Source organism: Podarcis bocagei (genome assembly GCF_964188305.1).
Source record: "Podarcis bocagei genome assembly, chromosome: 4".
NCBI lineage: Eukaryota > Metazoa > Chordata > Lepidosauria > Squamata > Lacertidae > Podarcis > Podarcis bocagei.
The window spans coordinates 75,916,735-75,937,058 of NC_138128.1; the positions used below are offsets into that span (position 1 = coordinate 75,916,735).

At 41.3% G+C, this 20,324-nt stretch overlaps 1 protein-coding gene across 1 annotated transcript in view; it reads right to left on the reverse strand.

Moving 5' to 3' along the window:
* Positions 1-20,321, reverse strand: part of LOC308585315 (uncharacterized protein) — a 472,994-nt gene extending 452,673 nt beyond the window's left edge. Inside the window, exon 1 of the transcript XR_014007225.1 lies at positions 20,199-20,321. The gene's annotated coding sequence lies outside the window, so the exon portion shown is untranslated. The remainder of the gene's footprint in view (positions 1-20,198) is intronic.
* Positions 20,322-20,324: the final 3 nt, after the last annotated feature.

Consider the following 20,324-nt stretch of genomic DNA (forward strand, 5'->3'; position numbering starts at 1 on the left):
GGTAGATTTATATGGGAGCAGGTAGTTGCACTGGATTGCTGAATATGATTTAATGGTGTGGTCTCAGCTCACAAGGAGAAGTAATGGGGCTGACCAATTCTGGCCAATGCTCAATTTAACTGAAAGAACATGCCCCAGAAAATCCACTGCAATGTGCAAGGGTTCTATTAGAAGACAGTGATTTCTCAGCAGACAAGTTGATGTAGAAAGTGTTCCTTGAAAGAAGAAAGTTTGGGCAATTAGGAGTGTCATAGGAAGAACAGAGCTCACTTTGAACACAGGCTTACTTTTAATAGAGGATTAGGGGGTGTATTGATTTCTACTCTCTTGGCCATTGTTTAGAGCACCTCTCAAATGGCTGACATTTTACTCTAACTGTTTTTTATCATTTTCAATAAACAAATTATTGATTATTTTTAATAGGTTTTGGATTGACAAGTTCCACTTAAAACAATAGCTCATTTAGGTTATAAAGCCCCTCTCCATAGCAGCTCAGGACTGTGGAAAGTTGAAGGAGCCACTGCTACATGGAAACCTTTTCTAGATTCCATTCTGATTAAGATGTAACATTTGAAGCCTAAAGCTCTACAATTTAGAATAATTGCATGCATATTAACAACAACTCCTAGGACATTTGTCTTTTGGGAATTGGGTAATTACAAGGGCTGCTGACCAATTATAATGTTTAGTTAATTAACTGTGTTGCTTTTAATCAATTAAATGACCAATTAATCTATTAAGTACTAGGATACAACAACATTCGCCAATTTTGTGTTGCTTGTAAATTTGTTTTTTCACTTTCCATTTTTATAATTTAAAATGCAGTCTCATTCTCATGCATTTTGATATTGCAATTAAAAATATAGCCATCCTTTGGCACTTTTAACAAGTAAACCACAAAATTGCACCCAACCAAAAACAGAAACCCTGCAGTATGCTCTAATGTGGTGGAGAGAATTTTATATGACCACAGCTGTGACAGCCCAACATGGGCCTAATTTTGCCAGTGCTGCCAGTGTAATGGGGTGGACAGGGGGAGATGCAAATTGCAAATGCTAATTTTATGTAAGTGTAATCAGTTAAAAATGACTCATTAACGAAGAATAAGGCTGAACTGAGGGGGAAATAGCAAAAAGAAAACTGGAGGAGCTTAAATTTCACCAGAAAAGAACTACATATGAGTCTTATTCCTGTGTATGGGTGGTTTACAGGCTATGTTTGATGAGGAAATGTGATTCCAGCTGCCCAAACTACTCACTGGAATTGCTTGTCCCACCCCGACACCCCTGGATGAAAATATGTGTACCAGCTACCAGCTGCCATTATTTGTAGATGATTTGGAGCAAGAATCAGTGCAAAGCTGCCTGTTCACCAGAGGTATACAGCTTAGTACACTGAGGGTTTATGGCAAGCAGCATGAAAGCAAAACAAAAACCCAGCCAAGTTATTTTTTCTCTTAGCTGATTGGCAACTCTGCTATACCTGCATGTCAATTGTGTACTGTAATGTTCTTTCTGTTGCTGAGGAATCTCCTGACAACTTTGAGAACTTGAGCTATACTAGTTAAATCGCCAACTAAAAATCAGGCATCCCATGAAAACAAACTTAGACCAGCTATCCTATTGAGATTGCAAAATCAAATTAATAATTTTTGCATTCCACTAATTCATGGTGTATAGTTAACGCTATGGTTTTCCCAGTAGTGATGTATGGAAGTGAGAGCTGGACCATAAAGAAGGCTGATCGCCGAAGAATTGATACTTTTGAATTATGGTGCTGGAGGAGACTCTTGAGAGTCCCATGGACTGCAAGAAGATGAAACCTATACATTCTGAAGGAAATCAGCCCTGAGTGCTCACTGGAAGGACAGATCCTGAAGCTGAGGCTCCAGTACTTTGGCTACCTCATGAGAAGAGAAGACTCCCTGGAAAAGACCCTGATGTTGGGAAAGATTGAGGGCATAAGGAGAAGGAGACAACAGAGGATGAGATAGTTGGACAGTGTTCCCGAAGCTACCAGCATGAGTTTGACCAAACTGCAGGAGGCAGTGCAAGACAGGAGTGCCTGGCGTGCTCTGGTCCATGGGGTCACGAAGAGTCAGACACAACTAAACAACAAAATTCATAGTGTCACTGCATTCAGCATGGGAAACCAAAGGATAAAAAAATAATAATTTGCTTGCTCTGTTCCTAGATGCTTTACTTTGTATCAGCACACTTGTACCAGGGCTTCAACTGGCCTGATAAATGATACGGTAGTTTTTCAAATCAACTGGGACAAGTCAGGTGACAAATTATTTCCATTAGCCTCAGCAGAATTGAAACAAACAGATCAATACAAATGATTTGCTGCAAGTTTAGATCATAAATTTTCTTTTGCCTAGTTTTATCATTTGAAAATGGAAACATTTTCCCCATTGTGTGTGGGGAAAAGGTTCATTACAGATTTGATCATTTCTAGTTAGCATCTAACTGCCCACCATTTAACTCCAAAGATGTTTTAGAGGCTGTTATTTTCTTCTGTGGCAGGCAACAACGTTATTTTGAAAGGATGATAAACAGCAAATAGGAAAAGGATCCTATTCGTCTAGAAATCGTATTTAGCTTGAAATTACAGGCAAAAATAATTTTAACATTTCATGCTTTGTATCATGATTAATAGGAACTGCTTTGCTAGATTACAGTAAGATTAGTTTTTATTTAATTACATTTATATTTCACGTTTCCTCTAGGGAGCCAAAGGTGCTGTCCCTCCCTCCCTCCCTCCCCAGTTTATCTTCACAACCACCCTGTGATGAAGGTCAGGTTGTGAGATAGTGGATGGTATCCAATGCACTTGTTTCATTAGTACAATGATTTGCACTTGCAGAGTTGAACTTGCAGTGTCCCCTGCACACATCCAGCACCCTCCCCAAATTGGAGGGTTGGGGAATTCCTAAAAAATATTCAGGGGGCATGGGAGCAGGAGAGATGGAGAACATTGCATTACACAAACAGAAATCCTTGCTTTGTTGACTGAGCATTTACACAGCACTACATTTCCGTGAACTGCTCTGGTTCGCCAGAAGCGGCTTAGTCATGCTGGCCACATGACCCGGAAGCTGTACGCCGGCTCCCTCGGCCAGTAAAGCGAGGTGAGCACCGCAACCCCAGAGTTGTCTGCAACTGGACCTAATGGTCAGGGGTCCCTTTACCTTTACCTTTACTTTAAATATAATCCAATAGCTAGTTCAAGTTCATTCAGTGAGCTTCATGGCTGATTGACTATTTCTACCCTGGTCTTCCAGGTCCTAGGCTGAGACTCTAACCACTGGGCCACAACGACTTTAAATCAAGCACTCTTGTTTACAAAAGTGGCTAGCCAGATGTCTGGGGGAACTCTGGGATCTTGCAAGCAAAGCATCAAGGCAAGCTCCACACCTATTTTGCCCATTTCCTGTACTTGTTGATCGGTGGAATCATGGAATTGTAGAGTTGGAAGGGAGCACGAGAGCCATCTAGTCCAACCCCCTGCAATGCAGGAATCTTTTTGCACAACGTGGGGCTCGAACCCACAATCCTGAGATTAAGAATGTCATGCTCCACCGACTGAGCTGGTATACTGCTTCTGAATATGGAGGCTCCATTTTGTTATTGTGACTATTTGATTTTTATTATAGGAAGGGGATGGTGGACGGTTGGGGTTTTGGTGTTAGAGCAGATGCTTAGCATGCAAAAGGTCCCAAATCCAATTCTTGGCATTCCAAGTAAAACTGGAAAAGAATCCTGCCAGAAAGCTTGGAGAGCAGTCAGTCCAGACAATGGTGAGCTAGATTACCAAAATCTTACTCTATAAAAGGCAAGTTCATATGTTCCTTTCATCTCTAGCAGTTTGCCAAATTTGTGGGAGGCAGGTTACAAAGCACTTATGCTATAATGAAAACGGTGTAGTGGGGGGAGTTTCATATATGCATACATTAAAAGGTGCCTCTCTTTCTTGTAATTACTCTGACAACTCCTACTGAATTAAACTAGAAACCCTGAATGACCATTTATTGTATGCTGGAGAGAGATAAGAATAAAGCTTTTATGAAATTTCCTCTGAGTGTGTCAATCATCCATCCAAAAGACAGAGGCAAAAGGGCTCAGTGTTCCCACTGGAAGTAAGCAAATTCTCATAAGATGAGTTTGGCCTTAACTTACCTTGCCTGCTCAAGGTAATTTGAGTGGCCTGTTGAGTGAGCTACCAGCTACCCTTCATAGTGCCATTAGGTTACCCCATATAATTCCTCTTTAAATGGATCTTGCTCCTGCAGTGGAGTTTAAAGCCTTGTCCGAGGAAGAGCCTATGCACTTGTCATACATGCCCCCTTGCAAGCAAGCTTTTGCATTGGACTGCCTATACACCCTTCCCTGCTGTTAGTCATTCAAAATTGTGGTTATTCATCATGGGGGGGGGGGGTTGAGAGCACCATGGGACTTTATGCCTGGTGGATTGTTCCTCGTGTGTGTGGTGTCCATTTGGGTAAGCTCACTGGGGTGTTTCCCCTTGCTGCATGTGGATAGCCTCAGTCCATCCATGCTGCTCCACGATGGGGGTATTTTAGCAGGATTGCCACAAAAGTGGGTCCCACTGAGTTCAATAGGACTCACTGCCAAATAAGTATTCATTGGATTGGCCATGCTAGCTGCATTCACTCGGGTGGACTGTGAACCAAGCAGCCCAAACTTTAGCAGACCATTTCCTTGTCAAGTCTATTGTACATTGCCTTCCTAGTTAATGGGCTGACTTCAGATCACTTCTCATTTTGGTAGAGCGAAAAACATAATCACACTTGTTATGAAGGATCACAATAATTCACCGGAAGAGCAAACAGCTCTACAAGCTACTTACATATTTATTAAGCATTATACAAAGATGCATGAAAACAACAGGCTAACAGCCTCGCCAGCATACAAATCAACACCAGAATTGTTCCCTTGCATAGTTATATCCAGGTTAATTAAATCTAAGTGCAACAGTATACCCCCCATTCTTCCCAGACACTGCAAGACAAGGTCTGGGAATATAAAAAGGTTGGAGATTTAATTAATCCTGTTGAGTGAAAGCTAATTTACTCTTTAGCAATACACCGCATATCTGTTGGAACTGTTTTAACTTCCTCAAAAAGAATAACTGATAATATATGCATACAGCCTATATCTCCGAGTCATGCCAGCAAAAAGCAGCATTAAGGTCGGCACCCATATTTCTTCAAAGCTCACTTGAAATATACTGGGGCTATGATGTTACCATCTATACCAGAGAACAGTATATATTATATCAGTGGTTCCCAATTGGTGTTCCACAGACCCCAGGGAGTTTGCATAACCCACCCAAGGTAACAAAAACTACCATAGAGATATCAACATTTTCAGAAGTAGTGGGTCCATGCCTTGACTTTTTAAAAAAAACAAGGGGTCCGCAGTGCTTAGCTAATTAGAAACCACTTTCTAATATAATTTTGCTTGTCAGTCTCAGTGTGAGATAAACCGTCATTTCCTGGTTAGTAAAAGAACGTTTAGTGATAATAATTGATCAGAAGCATGTAATTAATATATTATACGTCCATTGCATTTATTACATTTGAAAGAGCTCTGCTTCCTCGAAGTAAAAGTCCATAACAAAGGAAGCATGCTACTCAACTTTCATGAGAGTGGATGAAGGATATTCAAAGCATCATTCAAAGCATCACTTACTTAATTTTCAACATTAGGCTTGTAGCAAACTTTAACTGGTACATATTCTGTATTCATATTTTGTGTAGAAACATAGTGATGTGAAGTAAAAGATTCCAAACAGGATACTTACCCAATATTCTGAAATGTTGAAGGTTCAGCACAATAATTAGTGCCATCCTCTCCTATCACAGCTTCAAAGTGAAGCAAAATCCAACGAAAACACCCCTTGTGACCACCTCATCAATTTCACTGTGTGAAGCTGATTTTTAAAAGTCATCATGAGGCCAGTGGGAGGTGGTGACATCATAATTACCTCCACCAACTGCCTTTCCTATGCATTAGAATTTTTAAGTACTTGAAGCCCATTGGCTGCAACCAATCTGACTTTACTCTAGGTCTCCTGCTGCCATGTACGGCTTGAGTTTCTACGCTCTATGACAACCCTTTTCAACCTTAGGTCACCAGATGGTGTTGGACTACTTCCATCTTCCCCAGCCAACCTTGTCAATATCCAGGGAATTATGGGAGTTGTGATCCAACAATATCTGAGGAGAGCACCCAAGGTTGAGAAATGTTGCTCTGTAACAAGCACAGGTTCTCTTACAGCCTGCTCACTCCTTGATGAAGAACTTCTACATGAATAGGCAACAGTGCTAGCAAAGCGTTTCTTCTTCCAGGGACTTTTATCAATATGAAACTGGAAAAACTGGGAGTACTCTGAAACATGGTTCTTATGTTTTCAGGATACATACAATGGAGTCTAAAGTGCCCAGCTGTTATAAGGCTTATGGATGCTGATAGAGCTCTCAGGCTTTATGGATTTTTCAGTGATTAAACAATAGTAATTTCTTGGTGGAGTTCAGTGCAAGGACAAACACACTCCCATCTAAGGCTGAAAATGCTTAGTGTGTGTTCGTAGATATCTAATATTTCAGTCTTTAGACAGGGGGGATTCACCCGTGAATACATCATTTAATATTATGTACAGCTGAACATGTGAGCTGCCACCTTAGATATAAATTATGTCTGGGATAATGTGAGGTGATAAGACTATGAAGAGTAACAAGAAGTCCTATCAAATGCAAGACTTTCTCCCCCCAAAGCAGAAGTAGTATTTTCCAAATGAAGAGAAACACAAACTCCCTTGTCCCACCAAAAGTACAGTGGTGCCTCGCAAGACGAAATTAATTCGTTCCGCGAGTTTTTTCGTCTAGCGAATTTTTCGTCTTGCGAAGCACGGTGTCGGAAAAGTTTTGGTAAAGCTTCAAAAATCACCAAAAACCTCAAAAAAGGCTACCACACCGCGTTCTATGAGTTGCTCCTCGAAGTCAAGTCGCAACTGTATTAACGGTGTTTAGAAAAAGGAAACAAACTTGCAAAAAACGCAATACATTTTCGTCTTGCGAAGCAAGCCCATAGGGAAATTCGTCTTGCGAAGCAGCTCAAAAACCGCAAAACCCTTTCGTCTAGCGAGTTTTTCGTCTTGCGAGGCATTCGTCTTGCGGGGCACCACTGTAGGTTGATAATAAGGTAAAGAAGTAGAAAAGTAGCACATTGCTAATGACATTAAAAACAAAGACAAAAAAAATCTTTAAATGCATCTGAAGTACAAACCAAGCTAGGAGGCTGATGGATCATTCTGTGACAAAATGACAAAGGAGGGGGAAGCTTGCTGGAGGAGAATAAGGAGACTGCAGAGAAGTTAAATGAATTCTTTCATTCAATCTTCACCGCAGAAGCCTTGAATGACTGAACAATTTCCTCCCTCCCCCCCTCAAGAAGGGCAACTGTGGTGTCTTGGGGGTCCTTTGAAGAGTTATTACCCTGGCATCCTGGAAAAGCCCCAAGTAAACCAGATTAGACCTGAGTCTAGTTGCTCCATCTTTACCACTAGCAACCCACCCCAAACAACCCCAAATCATGCTATGCCGCCACCTACTGGGACAAAAGCTGCAGGACAAAAAGCCCCCTATTAAGGGGGAGAGAGATCTAACTAGAGTAGCTGCAGCTCTGCCAGTTTCTAATTCCCTAGATTATTATTTTTTAATACTGTATTCTTGCATAGGCTTTCCTCAAAGAATCCTGGGAGTTGTAGTTTCATTAGGAGTTGGGAATTATCTTTTACAACTCTCTAACGCCTCCACACAGGACAATTCCCAGCGGTCCGTGGAGAAGAGGGAATGTCTTTTAAACCAGTGTATATCTGTAGTGTGGGCTATATTCTCAAAAGCTTCTACCCACTCAACTGTTCAATTTAGCCACAATCAAAATACTGTTTGTGGGAGAAGTATTAACATTCATGTTTTCTTAAGGGATTAATTATCTTAAGAGATCTAAGTAGGAGTGTGGGCCTGTGATAGGCAGATTAAAGCTAGGCAGTGCAGATTCATGCAGGGGAGGTCGTGCCTAACTAGGCTGCTGGAGTTCTTTGAAAATATTATTGCCATAACAGATGAAGGGAAATTCAATTGATGTAGTGAAGATAAATTTTCAAAATAGAATTTGACAAAGCTTCACACCAGAGATTAATGGCTGAGGGAGAAAGCTACAGAGGTGGAGATAAAATATGGTAATGTACAGAAAAGAGGCTTAAAAAAAAAATCCTGCCGGTTAACCTTACATATTAGAGAAAGGAGAAGGAGGATCCTCCTGAGAGTAGGCCATAGAAATGACCAAGAAAGGCATTAAATTAAATGATTACGCGGAATGGAAGTACAGAAACACTGAGATTAAATGAAACAATTTAAACAATATTTTAAAACATTTTGCTTATTGGGGTTTAGTGCTCTAACTCCAGAGAACTGAGTGGTACAAGGCTCACTGTCTGTGATTTCTGAACAGTGTGTTGGAGCACTCTAGTCTACCATGTCTTCAATGCGCCTTGAAGTATTAGACCAGCATGTTGGATGTAGCCGTCTTTCTGTGCCCATTCGGAACTAGAAATCTTCATACACCATGGATCTCTCTACTCTCTACTGATGTATGGGTGGTGACGTCCAAAGAAAGGAAACAAGGAACAAGCTTGGATTCCCTCATGCACTCCATGTTGCAGCTGAATCTCAGAGGCATCTAGGAGCAGGGGTGGCCTGAATCTAGCTTTGTACAGTATATTACTTTTTATTTTATTTTTATTAGAGTCTTGGTAGTCCTCTGGCATTTTCCAAATTTACAGTAAAAGAATACAAAAATGCAATTCATAATCTAAAACGCTTGTTGCTGGAGGAGAGCAGGGGGAGATTTGTTTAGTTTTGCTGAGGAACAAGAGTATCCTCCATCTTGTAAAACACACACACACACAGTGGCTGCAAACACACCGAAAATGTAAAGCACATGGGAACGGTAGTTTGTTCAGGGTGTTGAGAATTGTGGCTCTGTGTAGTTAAACTACAGTTCCCAGGATTCTCTTGGAATAGTCATGTGATTTGAATGTATGGCGTGTATATGCAGCTTGTAACTAGATGCAAACTCCAGTGCAAAAAACAGGGAGGAGTAATCAATGGGCTCTTTAATCCTTCCTTTCCCAACAAGAACTGCAACAGATGCTCTGGCAATAGATTCTCATCTGACTGTCTCTTGGTTTGCACATAGGATTGGCCAATTAAGGTGCAGCTCACACTGGAGGCTGGAATAAAGGCTAAAGGGGCTTTCCTCTGTGGTGCATCATCTGAGGAGGACTGTTGGGCTCAGATGAAGAACTATGGGGGTGTCAGACTGGGGCCCAGTTGCCTGTTGCTAGTTTTTAAGCTGACTCGAATTAATTGAACCTAATGGACATCTGTTCTGAAGGAAAAGTAACTGAAACACAATCTCTAGGCACAAAACTTTTCATTTGAATATTCTGTTTTCAGAAAGAGATCTTTGTTTGCTTAGAACCTCAGTAACCTTTTGCAACATCAAAATCTACACCATTATAGGGGAAACACTATGTTTGAGAGCTGATAAACACGGTTCATTTTTCTTAATGTATCACACCTACAGAAACGCTGCTACTAAAATTATTTTCTGGAAATCCTCGATGTGGAGAGTATACAATTGCTCCAAACGTTCATTTCTGCTTGGATATTGAATGTCTTGTTGATTACACTTGTGATACCACATCAGAGTGTGGATTAGATGTATCTTGTGAGATACATTTTCAAGTTTGATTATTCTCCAAGAGTTCTCTGGGTTCAATGTGGGAGCAATATAGGGGGAAACATGATACATTCAGGAAGGCAACTCTTTTTTAAAATGCATTTAGCTATGCATAGGTTGGTGATTTTAAATATTTCATGAAAGGTTTCCGACCAATGATCCAAAAGTAATAAATTAATAAGAAGAGATCAACAAACTGTGAATATGTGTGCCACTGCTCCATGTGCCCCCTTTCTCTCTCTCTCTCTCTCTCTCTCTCTCTCTCTCTCTCTGTGTGTGTGTGTGTGTGTGTGTGTGTGTGTGAGAGAGAGAGAGAGAGAGAGAGAGAGAGAGAGAGAGAGAGATGAATTGCCCAGCACTGCTGCGTATCTGGGTGGCAAGAGGAGTGGTTTGGTTATCCAGCCGGTTCTCATGAGATTCCAAGGGAAGATGCAGGATTTCACAAGAGGTGGGTGGGGCAGCCGAAAGCTTTAACGTCTCAGCCACTTGACTGTCAGGGCCATTTTGCCCCTCAAGCTTCCCCACCTGCCCTCAGTGCTAGTATTCCATTGGGTCTTAGATCACTGGTTGATAGGGCCAGGGAAGAATTTTACTCTCAACCTCAACTGGCTCTGGGTAGGGAGGTTTGGGGGATCCCAAAAGTGCAGTGGAAGGGAATGCACAAGTTATGCCCTTAGCTTGGGAGGGGACCAGCATTCCATTAATCCCTCACTTGCACCACATCAGGATCTAACACTGGTCAACTCTCATGGGTGTTTATGGATGCTTCCCACCAAAATGAAAACAACAAGTCAGCAGAGAGGGCTGGTTAGAATGGAGTCAGATTCCTAGCCCTACTGTCACTGCCAACCCTGCATTACCTGCTGTATATATCAATTAAAGTTGTGACCTGTTTCCAACTTACAAAACACGTGCTTATCGTGTTTATTCCTGATGGTCTCATGAGCCACAACCTGCAGCTACTCCACAAGTAACACATATGACCGGTTGAACAAATACAGGCCAGAATTTTAATTTGACACTGCAATTGCTTCATCCTGGAGCTGAGCTGCACAGTCAGCTCTTGTGTGACACTGCCACATGGCTTCAGATGGAGAATCCTGGTTCAAGGCTATTCTACATAAACAAAACCTCCATACATACAGTGGTACCTTAGTTCACAAACTTAATCCATTCCGGAAGTCTGTTCCAAAACCAACGCGTTCCAAAACCAGAGTGCACTTTCTCATAGAAAGTAATGCAAAACAGATTAATCCATTCTAGGCTTTAAAAAACAACCCCCGAAACAGCAATTGATCCATAAAATGAAAGCAATAATCAATGTACTGTACTATAAAATAAACAAGACAATATTGTAGATGATAAAAATTAACATTATTTTTTTTTCTTACCTGCACTGATGATAGTCATTGTTTGTATGGGGGGCTTTTATCCATTTCCGCAGTCACACAATCAATCAATCAATCAATCAATCAATCAGTAGCTGAACTAGGTTCCACACAGTCACAAAAACAAATTAACCGAAAAAGCCTCAAAAACATAAAATAAATAGCAAAAACAAAAGCGCCAAACTCAATCCATTCTGGAAGTCTGTTTGACTTCCGAAATGTTTGAAAATCAAGGCGCAGCTTCTGATTGGTGCAGGTGCCCTGGAAACAGTAAACAACAGCCACATCGGACGTTTGGTTTCCGAAAAACATTGGAAAACTGGAACACTTACTTTTGGGTTTTCAGTGTTTGACAACCAAGGCGTTTGTGTGCCAAGGTACCACTGTATAGAAATCTACCCTATTAAACAAAGGAGACTCCTTTCTCTTCCTTCCTGCTTCCTCTGTATCTTTCTCAAACAAAAGGCATCTGACCACCATACAATATTTGTGGTCAATGTTTTAGTGAAAAGTGCCATAGCGTGCACACACACATCCAGGTAAGGACCATGGATGCCACTCAGACCTCATCTACAAACATGGATGCCTTTGAGCTGCACACACCAGTAGGAAGCCAGGAAAACCTCCACATTATCTTTTACTCACTATACATTTGTGTCCCTATGGCTTTGCATTCAGTAGATGAGGTACCCGCCTGTCACCACTTGTTGCAAGCTAATCTCTCCAGCATGCTGACTCTGGTCAGTGGAATTAGGTCTATTAACATAAAAGTCCAAGCAAACCGAAGTAGCAATGATAGTGTTCTCTCTTCCCCATATCCTTCCTACTTATCCCCTATAAAGAGAACTTTATATCTTCACCACCAAATATTGCCTTTACCAGCTTCTCTTATTCCATTTTTCTCCTAAATTGTTAATTGGGTTTATACGGAACTCATAAAAACTCCATGAACTTTGAATGAACCAGGCTTGAAGTTTTTTTTGCTATTTGTTTTAATTCTAGGAGATTCTTAATTCTATTCTCATGGCTTTATCCTAATATCTGCAGTAACTTAAGAATGAGACTTTCATCTCATGGAATCTGATCATTCAACAGAATGTTTTGTTCTCTCTCAACCCATCTGCCTTTCCTTTCAGTCAAAATATTGACCTACGTTAAGTTTATGCATCTGCAGTAAATATCAAGCATTAATTTTTAAGGAAGGAGGATTCTAAGGAACTACTCAGCTTAACAGAGGAGGAAACCTACTTGGGCATGAAAATCTTCCAAACTTTTGCTGAGAAACCCATATAAATGAAGTATGAGACCCTGGCCCTCTTCAGGTCTTTAGTCTGAATGTACAGAAGGGAAAGTAGAAATTAATAGGGCTAAATCAACCTCCCCTTTACAACAATAAATACAATGGGCATGCCTCCAGTTTTCCCACCAGCTCCATCTCCAACCTTCGTGCATTGAGCAGAAGGTCTGAAGAAGAAATCTTAGCACATTCAGATGGAAATGCTTAGGATTTTCCACATAAATGTGAACCCTCATTGTGCAGGGGAGGTTTCCAAGGGTCTTCAGCCAAACATAAACAATTCTCCCCCCCTAACATTCAAAGATCTGAAGCAAACAGCTAGTCTGGGATGGGGACAGTGTGGGCAGAGTTAGCATGTTTGATTGAGCCTGCCTGCCTGTGTTCTGCAAACATGCAGAGGTGAGTGTCTGATGGGGTCTACTGCTGAGCCAAATTACTTTTGCCAATGAATCTAACATTGTGCCACAGTTGCATTCAAATGAAAACAAACATTTTAGCTAATTTTTATAGTTCCTTCAACAGAGGTTTCCCAAGGAATATGGGAGCTAGCACGTCACCTTCTTGTTTTGCTGAGAGAATGACAGAAGCTCAAGATCATTTGGAAGAAGTCCAGTATCTCAACTTCTCTCACCACCAAGTGATTGTTTTTCAAATTGATCATTTTACATGGTTTTGTTTGTTTTGTGAGATTTTATGCATTGTGACTTGCCATTATTTTTATTTATTATAGTTTAATAATTATTTGTTGTAATTGTTAAGTGTAAACTGTTTAATTATTATTTGCTGACATTTAATTTTACTGTTTACTATTATATTCTAATGAATTATTGACTTTGCTTTACTTGATATAAGTTGTTTATGTTAAAGTTATGCTTTAATAATGATTTTTTTGTATTGGATCAGATTATTATTAGGTGTGTGATCTTTGCTGTTTATTTTGTTGATTTTTCAGCTTGTAAACCGCCTTGTGTATAGTAATATAGAAAGGCAGTATACAAATTAAAAGTGAAAATGAAATGAAAATGATGTGGGGCTTCCAATGTACTAGAGCAATGTGGGAAGACGGCATATTGCAATGCCTCCCATGTCATTGAGGTAATGTTGGAAAGAGTCCTAAGTCCAAAACCACTGGTTTTAAGAATAAAAGTCCTTTTCATAGAGTGTCCTAAAGTTGGAACTGTGTTTTGCAATATGCCTTTGTGTAAACGTTCAGCCTTGCTGAGTCAGAATTTGCTTAAAATTTGGGGTGTTGCTTGTATTTCATTGTATAGGAAACAATGGCTAAATGAAGCTGTGCTAGATAAAGGAACCAAGCAGCTTCCTCACTGTGAATTAATTTGGGTTCTGGCAAACACAGATTTGGCATTGGGCATGCACAAAGAAGAGCAACACTCCCATAATTCCATTACCATTTGGCCAGTGTCATGAATCCTATATTCAGGTATTATAGCCAAATACCAACCTAGCTATCCTTTCCACAGATATAACACACTTCTTTGCTTTTCAGACCAGTTTGAGATATTAGAGTTAAAATGATATGCTGGTTACCCAATTGTTGTTGTTAAATGTCACTGCTCAGCTGCTCCTCCCTCTGCAATTGGCCTTTTAACATCAGAAAATAATGAAAATGTGCTCAGATCACCCCAAGGGCACGTCTCTAAAAGCTCAACTGTTAGTGAAAGTGGTACATTGATTTGGATTTCTGTTTTCAAGATGCTAGGAAACAAGATTATAGTCTTCATTTAGCAAGATAAAAACAGTGCAAGTAAATGCTACCTTCCCAGAAATAATGCTGCTAAATTATTTTTGGCCTTAAGTATTGGCTATTCCCTCAAGAACTATGCTATCAGTTTGGAATATTCACAATTTGGAAGCAATCAAGTCAAGTTTAGAAGCGAACAATCTCTTTAGAATAATACTTATATTCACAAAATATAAGTCTACTGTCAACATGGGAAATTTTCTAAGAAATTACAAGGTAAGCTCTAGCGAGTTAAGCCATGGTTGTGCATGAAAACTAACCACAAGCAGATTGTGCATGATATATTAATCCATATTTCCATGGAAATAGAGAGACAGAGTTGCACGGCAACACAGGAGAAAACTGGGTGAAGATACTCCCATGATTTTCAAATCTAACACCAGAAAATGTGAATAAAACCCAGAAATTGGTTCCTCCACAATTTTTCTGCATCAGCTGTGTGGCAATGGTGGATGGTTAGAACAAAGAGAGATGCCTTCTGGATCAGACCACAGGCTTTCCAAGTCCAGTGTCATGTTTGCCACATTGGCTAAGCAGATGCCTCTGGGAAGCCCTAAGCAGGTGATGACAACAGCACTCTCCTGTTCTTCCCCAACAATTTGGAGCACACTGCTTCTGAATGCAGAGGGAATGTATACCCATCTTGATTGGGAGACACTGATCCTCCATTGTCATCCATTTCCTTCCCCTCCACTCAGCCATCAATCCCCCTTCCAAAGCCATCACGGCATTTGTGGCAGCAAGTTTTATAAGCTGACTATGTGCAGTGTGAAGGATGCTATGCATTCTCTTGCCCGTTCTGGATTTCTCTCCAGGCAAATTCATTGGATAACTGTAGATCATTAGTGTTGTGAGAGAGGAAGAAAAACATCTCTCTAGCCACTTTCTCTACATCATGAATAATTTTATGAACTTCAGATTCAAGTAGATAGCTGTGTTGATCTGTCATAGCCATAATAAACATAATAAACAAATGCCAACAGTGCCCTTCAGCTCTCTATGTTGGACAAACAGGACAAACTTTATGCCAAAGGATAAATGGGCATAAATCTGACATCAGGAATCATAAAAAAGAGAAACCAATAGGAGAGCACTTCAATCTCCCATGACATTCTGTGCAGGATCTTAGAGTGGCTGTCTTATTGCAAAAGAATTTTAGAAATACACTTGAAAGAGAAGTTTCTGAATTACAACTCATTACCAAACTAAAAACTATGGAGAGACCTGGTCTGAACAGAGATATTGGATTCATGTCCCATTATACATACTGTCAGGGGTTCAGGAGCAGAGGCGAGGGCAAGGGAGGAAACAGAGAGCGAGGAGGAGGAGGCAGAGGAAAAGATGAGTGATGACGACGACCCGAGATCTCCGAGTCTTTCCAGTGAATCAGAAGATTCACAGAAAGGAGCACCAGTGGCCAGAACAAGGGGGGAACCTAGGGGGACACCCCAGGAAGAAGGGTCCAGAGGGGGCTCAGAGGGGAGCAGTTGGAAATCAGGACCAGCGTCACCAACAGAGAGCAGGGGAGAAGAAGGGCGCCAGGTATCAAGCGCTGGCGCCAGGAGGGAGGGCACGAGTCAGGAGTGGCCACACCTCCATCGGGGAGCGAAGAAACGGTCAGGCGGAAAGTGGAAGGTTGGGCGCGCGCGCCAAGTTCAAATGCACAGGAAGGTGGCGCAGTAAGCAGCCCGGAAAGGGAGCCAGGTCCTAAAGCCCGGCGCAAGGAGACAGGAGGGTCCGGGGGGTCCGCGTCAGAAGAATCCCGGAAGGAAGAGACCACGGGGGGCAGAGGGACCCAGAGAAGAACAGTCAGGCGGAAAAGGTGGAGTAAGACTAGGTTAGTAAGCTGGTGCACAGGGGGCGGAGACTCAGACGGAGCTTCGCCGGTCTAACCCTTAAGACGTAGAGCTGCACGCAGCAGCTTGAGAATGGAAACTGTAATTCAATAAAGACTTTTATAAAGTGAACGCTGGCTAGCGTGATCCTCTGTGAGCTAGGATCTGGAAGCAGCTCTGACACATACTAAAGCTAATTTTGGTAATCTATCCCTTTAAAAATCCCTTGCCCTTCCCTTTGAAACCAACTGCCATAACAGTCACCAACAGTTATAAGGTTGAAGCAACCTCTGCTTCAGAGTATCTGATGAAGTGTGTATTACACACGAAAGCCCATACCTTAAAAGCTTATATTTAGTTGATCTTAAAGGTGTCACTGGAATTATTTATAAATATTTTTTCATCTTTCATCTTGTTTTATGAACTTCAACCATGTTCTCCTTTAATCACATTTTTCAGAACTAGAGCATCCATCTTAAATACCGTAGGCTTCCCACATAGACCGTGTCCACAGGCTAAAGGGAGCACTGACAGAGATCAGTCTAATTTGTCCTCAAATATGTCATTAAAATGCTTACTTTTTGAGGCCTCCTGGATCCTTGTAAGATTGTCACCATCAAGGATGGAACTAGAGGTACTCACCCCCACAGGACCTAATCAAGCAGAATAACGTTGATTTTCATGGGTTACTTCCCCTCTGACCCTGCTCCTGGGCATTGACTTCTCTGTTTGTTCTACCACCTAAGTTAGGCATGGGGAATCTCAGATCCTCCAGATGTTGCTGGACTACAACTCCCACCATCCCTGACCATTGGCTATGCTGGCAGAGATGATGGGAGTTGGAGTCCAACAACATCTAGAGGTCTACTGGTTTTCCCCACCTATCAGACATAATCTTCCGTGTGACTCCCTGTGTGAAGATGCAGCAAAACTACCTGCCTTCAAATGTAGGATCTATGCATCAGTTGCTGTCATGGCTTGCCTCCATCAGGGTAAGAAGAAGCAAGCCCATATCAGTGACTCATTTAGAAACAAAGAGATGGGATTCACTGAAGCTGGTCACTTTTCTTCTTGGACACTTAGCATACAAACCTTTTGGCATGTCAAAGTAAAGTGTGTGTCCTATTTTTATTCAGAAAAAGAAATGGGTGTCTCAGCTATCAGGATTTTGGGAAACAATGTTTAGGCCATATGATTCTGGGGTTAAGTAAATTTGACATTCATTTTTCCCTCAACCCCCCTCCTCACCCTATAAATGAAAAAATGGTGGAAGTAAACCCACTTAATTTCAATGGAATTGTTCATGCCAGTGCCTTTAGGCTCTGTCTGTGAATGTCCTCTCAGAAAGTAAGGCCTGAAATGTCTGCTGTTAATGGCCCATGGAATTTGATGGTGCCGATTTACAGCACGGTGAAGGCTCCCTTAACACCTTCAAATTAGAAGTGTCTGCAGGGAGAATAGTCACTTGTGTAGGTCCTGGTCTCTGTATTTCAATAAAATATGGATGCATTGGTTTGCTTTAATTAGTTATATTAATTTAATACACTTGACACAGCAGAAAAGGGACCAGATTCTGTAACTCTGATGTTTCATTACTTTGCACTGTGTCCACTGTTCATTTATTGCCAGTGCATGACTCAAGTCAAAAGAGCAGCAATTCAAATTCACTGAAATATGATCAACTATCTTGATTATTTTTATTAAATTGATTTAACTTTGATAGGTCATGTTGTGTGATTTCAGCCTTGTTCTTATCCCCTGCTGTACATTGTAAAGGCCTTTGGCTATATACAATAAATTGATTGATTAAACTGTGCATGTGCAAAATATTTTTTTTAAAAATCTGTCCAATCTCCTAAATAATGCCAGGTCTGTGCATCCACCTTTCATACTGAACCACTTTGCTGGAATGGATGTGCTAGTAAAAAAGCTGAGGTGGAAGTAACAGCTTTGTATTTTGGGGCTTGCATCCTTTCACCTGTAGGGGAGCCTCCAAATGCTTCCTTCGTTAAGGAGCAACATACAGAAATTGGGACATAGGAAGCTGCCTTATACTGAGTCAACCATTGGTCCATCTAGCTCAGTATAGGCTGGCAGCAGCTCTGCAGGGCTTCAGGCAGCGTTCTCTCCTAGCCATCCCTTGAGATGCTGGGGATTGAACCTCGGTGGGCTTGCAAGCAAAGCAGATGCTTTACCACTGAACAAAGGCCTTGTCCAAGAAAACACTGAATTGCACTATGAGTTAGGAATGCAGGAAATTGAGTCAAGCCAGTGGTCCAAGGAGCTCAGTATCATCAACACTGACTGGCAGTTAATTGCTGGGGTTTCAGAGCAGAAGGACCTTTTTATAGTCACATTTCCATTTCAGTTCCTACAATTTTATGAGGATTTCATTTAGAAAAGTTAGGCAAAGGGCTCAGCCAGACTTGCCCTTGTCTCACTCTTTTCTCCCTGGGAAACCCAGTATTTACTGCTGAATTGGAGCGAACATCAATCGGGGTTTCTCCAGATTGATATTTGCTCTGATTTATCACTAAAGAGCAGGTTTTTCAGGGGAAAGCAGTGTGGGATAAGTGCAAAACTGCTCAGACTCTTGCTTTCTAGGCATGGGACAAGCACAAGTCTGGATAAGCCTTGTGTTAAAGGTTTGTAGGGGTTTAAATGACTCCCTTTATGCTAGAAAATAGAAACTCAGAAATGTTGCTTATATTTTCACTATAGGTCTTAAAGGGGAAGAAACAAGCATGGGGGCTTCTGGGACAGGATATAGCCCAACTGATGTTCACTTTAGAAAATGGGATCGAAATCAGTCACTGCTCCTTACTTAAACTGCCATGTTCTATGTCATTTAATAGACTCTGATAAGCCGCATATTAGGAGCAATCAATCAATCATTCTCTTTTTATTCACAGTTTATACCGTTTACAATGATCAGACTAAAGTTATTTCCGTACTAGCTCTTTTATCTGGAACTCCCATTGCCGGTTCACTCACTTTTATGGGAAGTGCCGCAAAGAATATTATTATGGTGGCTCCACCTGCTCTATTACTTGTTATTCAGCCTAACCTGGTGATTAGTGATGAATTGCCCCTTTAGTCAGCTCCTGTCCTCAATTTCAGTATGTGTTAAATTACTGATTTCCTTTCAATGTTTCTCTTGCTTTATAGAAAAATAATGCACTTTTTTCTATAAAAGAAAGAAGAAAAATGGATGGCTATGAGCTAGAAATGTAGCACACCTGCAAAGAGAGAACTGAAGCTAACGAATTAAGGCTAATTCAACACTAATCTCCCTCAGCTGTACGGAACAGGAAGCAATTAGACGAGCTGAATATACGCCAGAAATATGGAACCAGTGGCCTTCCAGATATTGGTGAATGCCAGCTCCCACCAGACACTGTCAGCAAGACCAATGGTTGGAGCTGATGGGATTTGTAGGCCAATAGCTGCTGAAAGGCTATAGGTTCTCCATCCCCGACTTAGAACAATAATATTTTTTATGAATGTTGGAGGCACCTTAGCTGAATGAGACTTGCTTGTGAGTGAATGTTACAGAAATAGCTTGGACATGGGGAAAGGCACAGCTGGGTAATGAAGAGTTCTTATTGGTGCTATATAAAAGGTCTCTTTTATTTCCACCTTCAGATAATTGTGGAAAATCAATGCCCCGGCAGCACTAAAAGACACAGGGTAGAGGTCACCTAATTACCAGCAGAATTCCATAGGCACCAAGTGAAGGCATCTTTAAAAATAAATAAAATGAAAACCATTTCTACCAGCTCTGTAGCCTTGTTGTAACCCTTAGTATAGTACTATATAGTGCAAACATATTAGCAGTATGCACCCTTCTATCAACAACAACTTTAGATAGTAATTCCTATCCCTCCCATTTCTCCTCAATGGATAAAGCCCCAGATTTCTGTTGCCCTGGAGCTGGTTTTGGGTCCCTTCATGATTTCCCCTTTGCAATGGACCTTACACAGGGAGTAGCCTGAAGTCTGTAACAGAAACTCCCTTCCCCTTGCTGGGTGTCTGTGGTTCCCTCCAAAGCTTGGTGGGAGCTAGCTGGACTCTTAGCCTTACCTGTGAGGCAAGTCCTAACTGTTATTCTGTTGATCTGCTATTCACAAATAAATAAAACTATTGAAGTTGTCCTGACTCCTGCTGCTTCCTGGCATTTAGGCAAGTCAACTGCAAGGTGTCCTCACT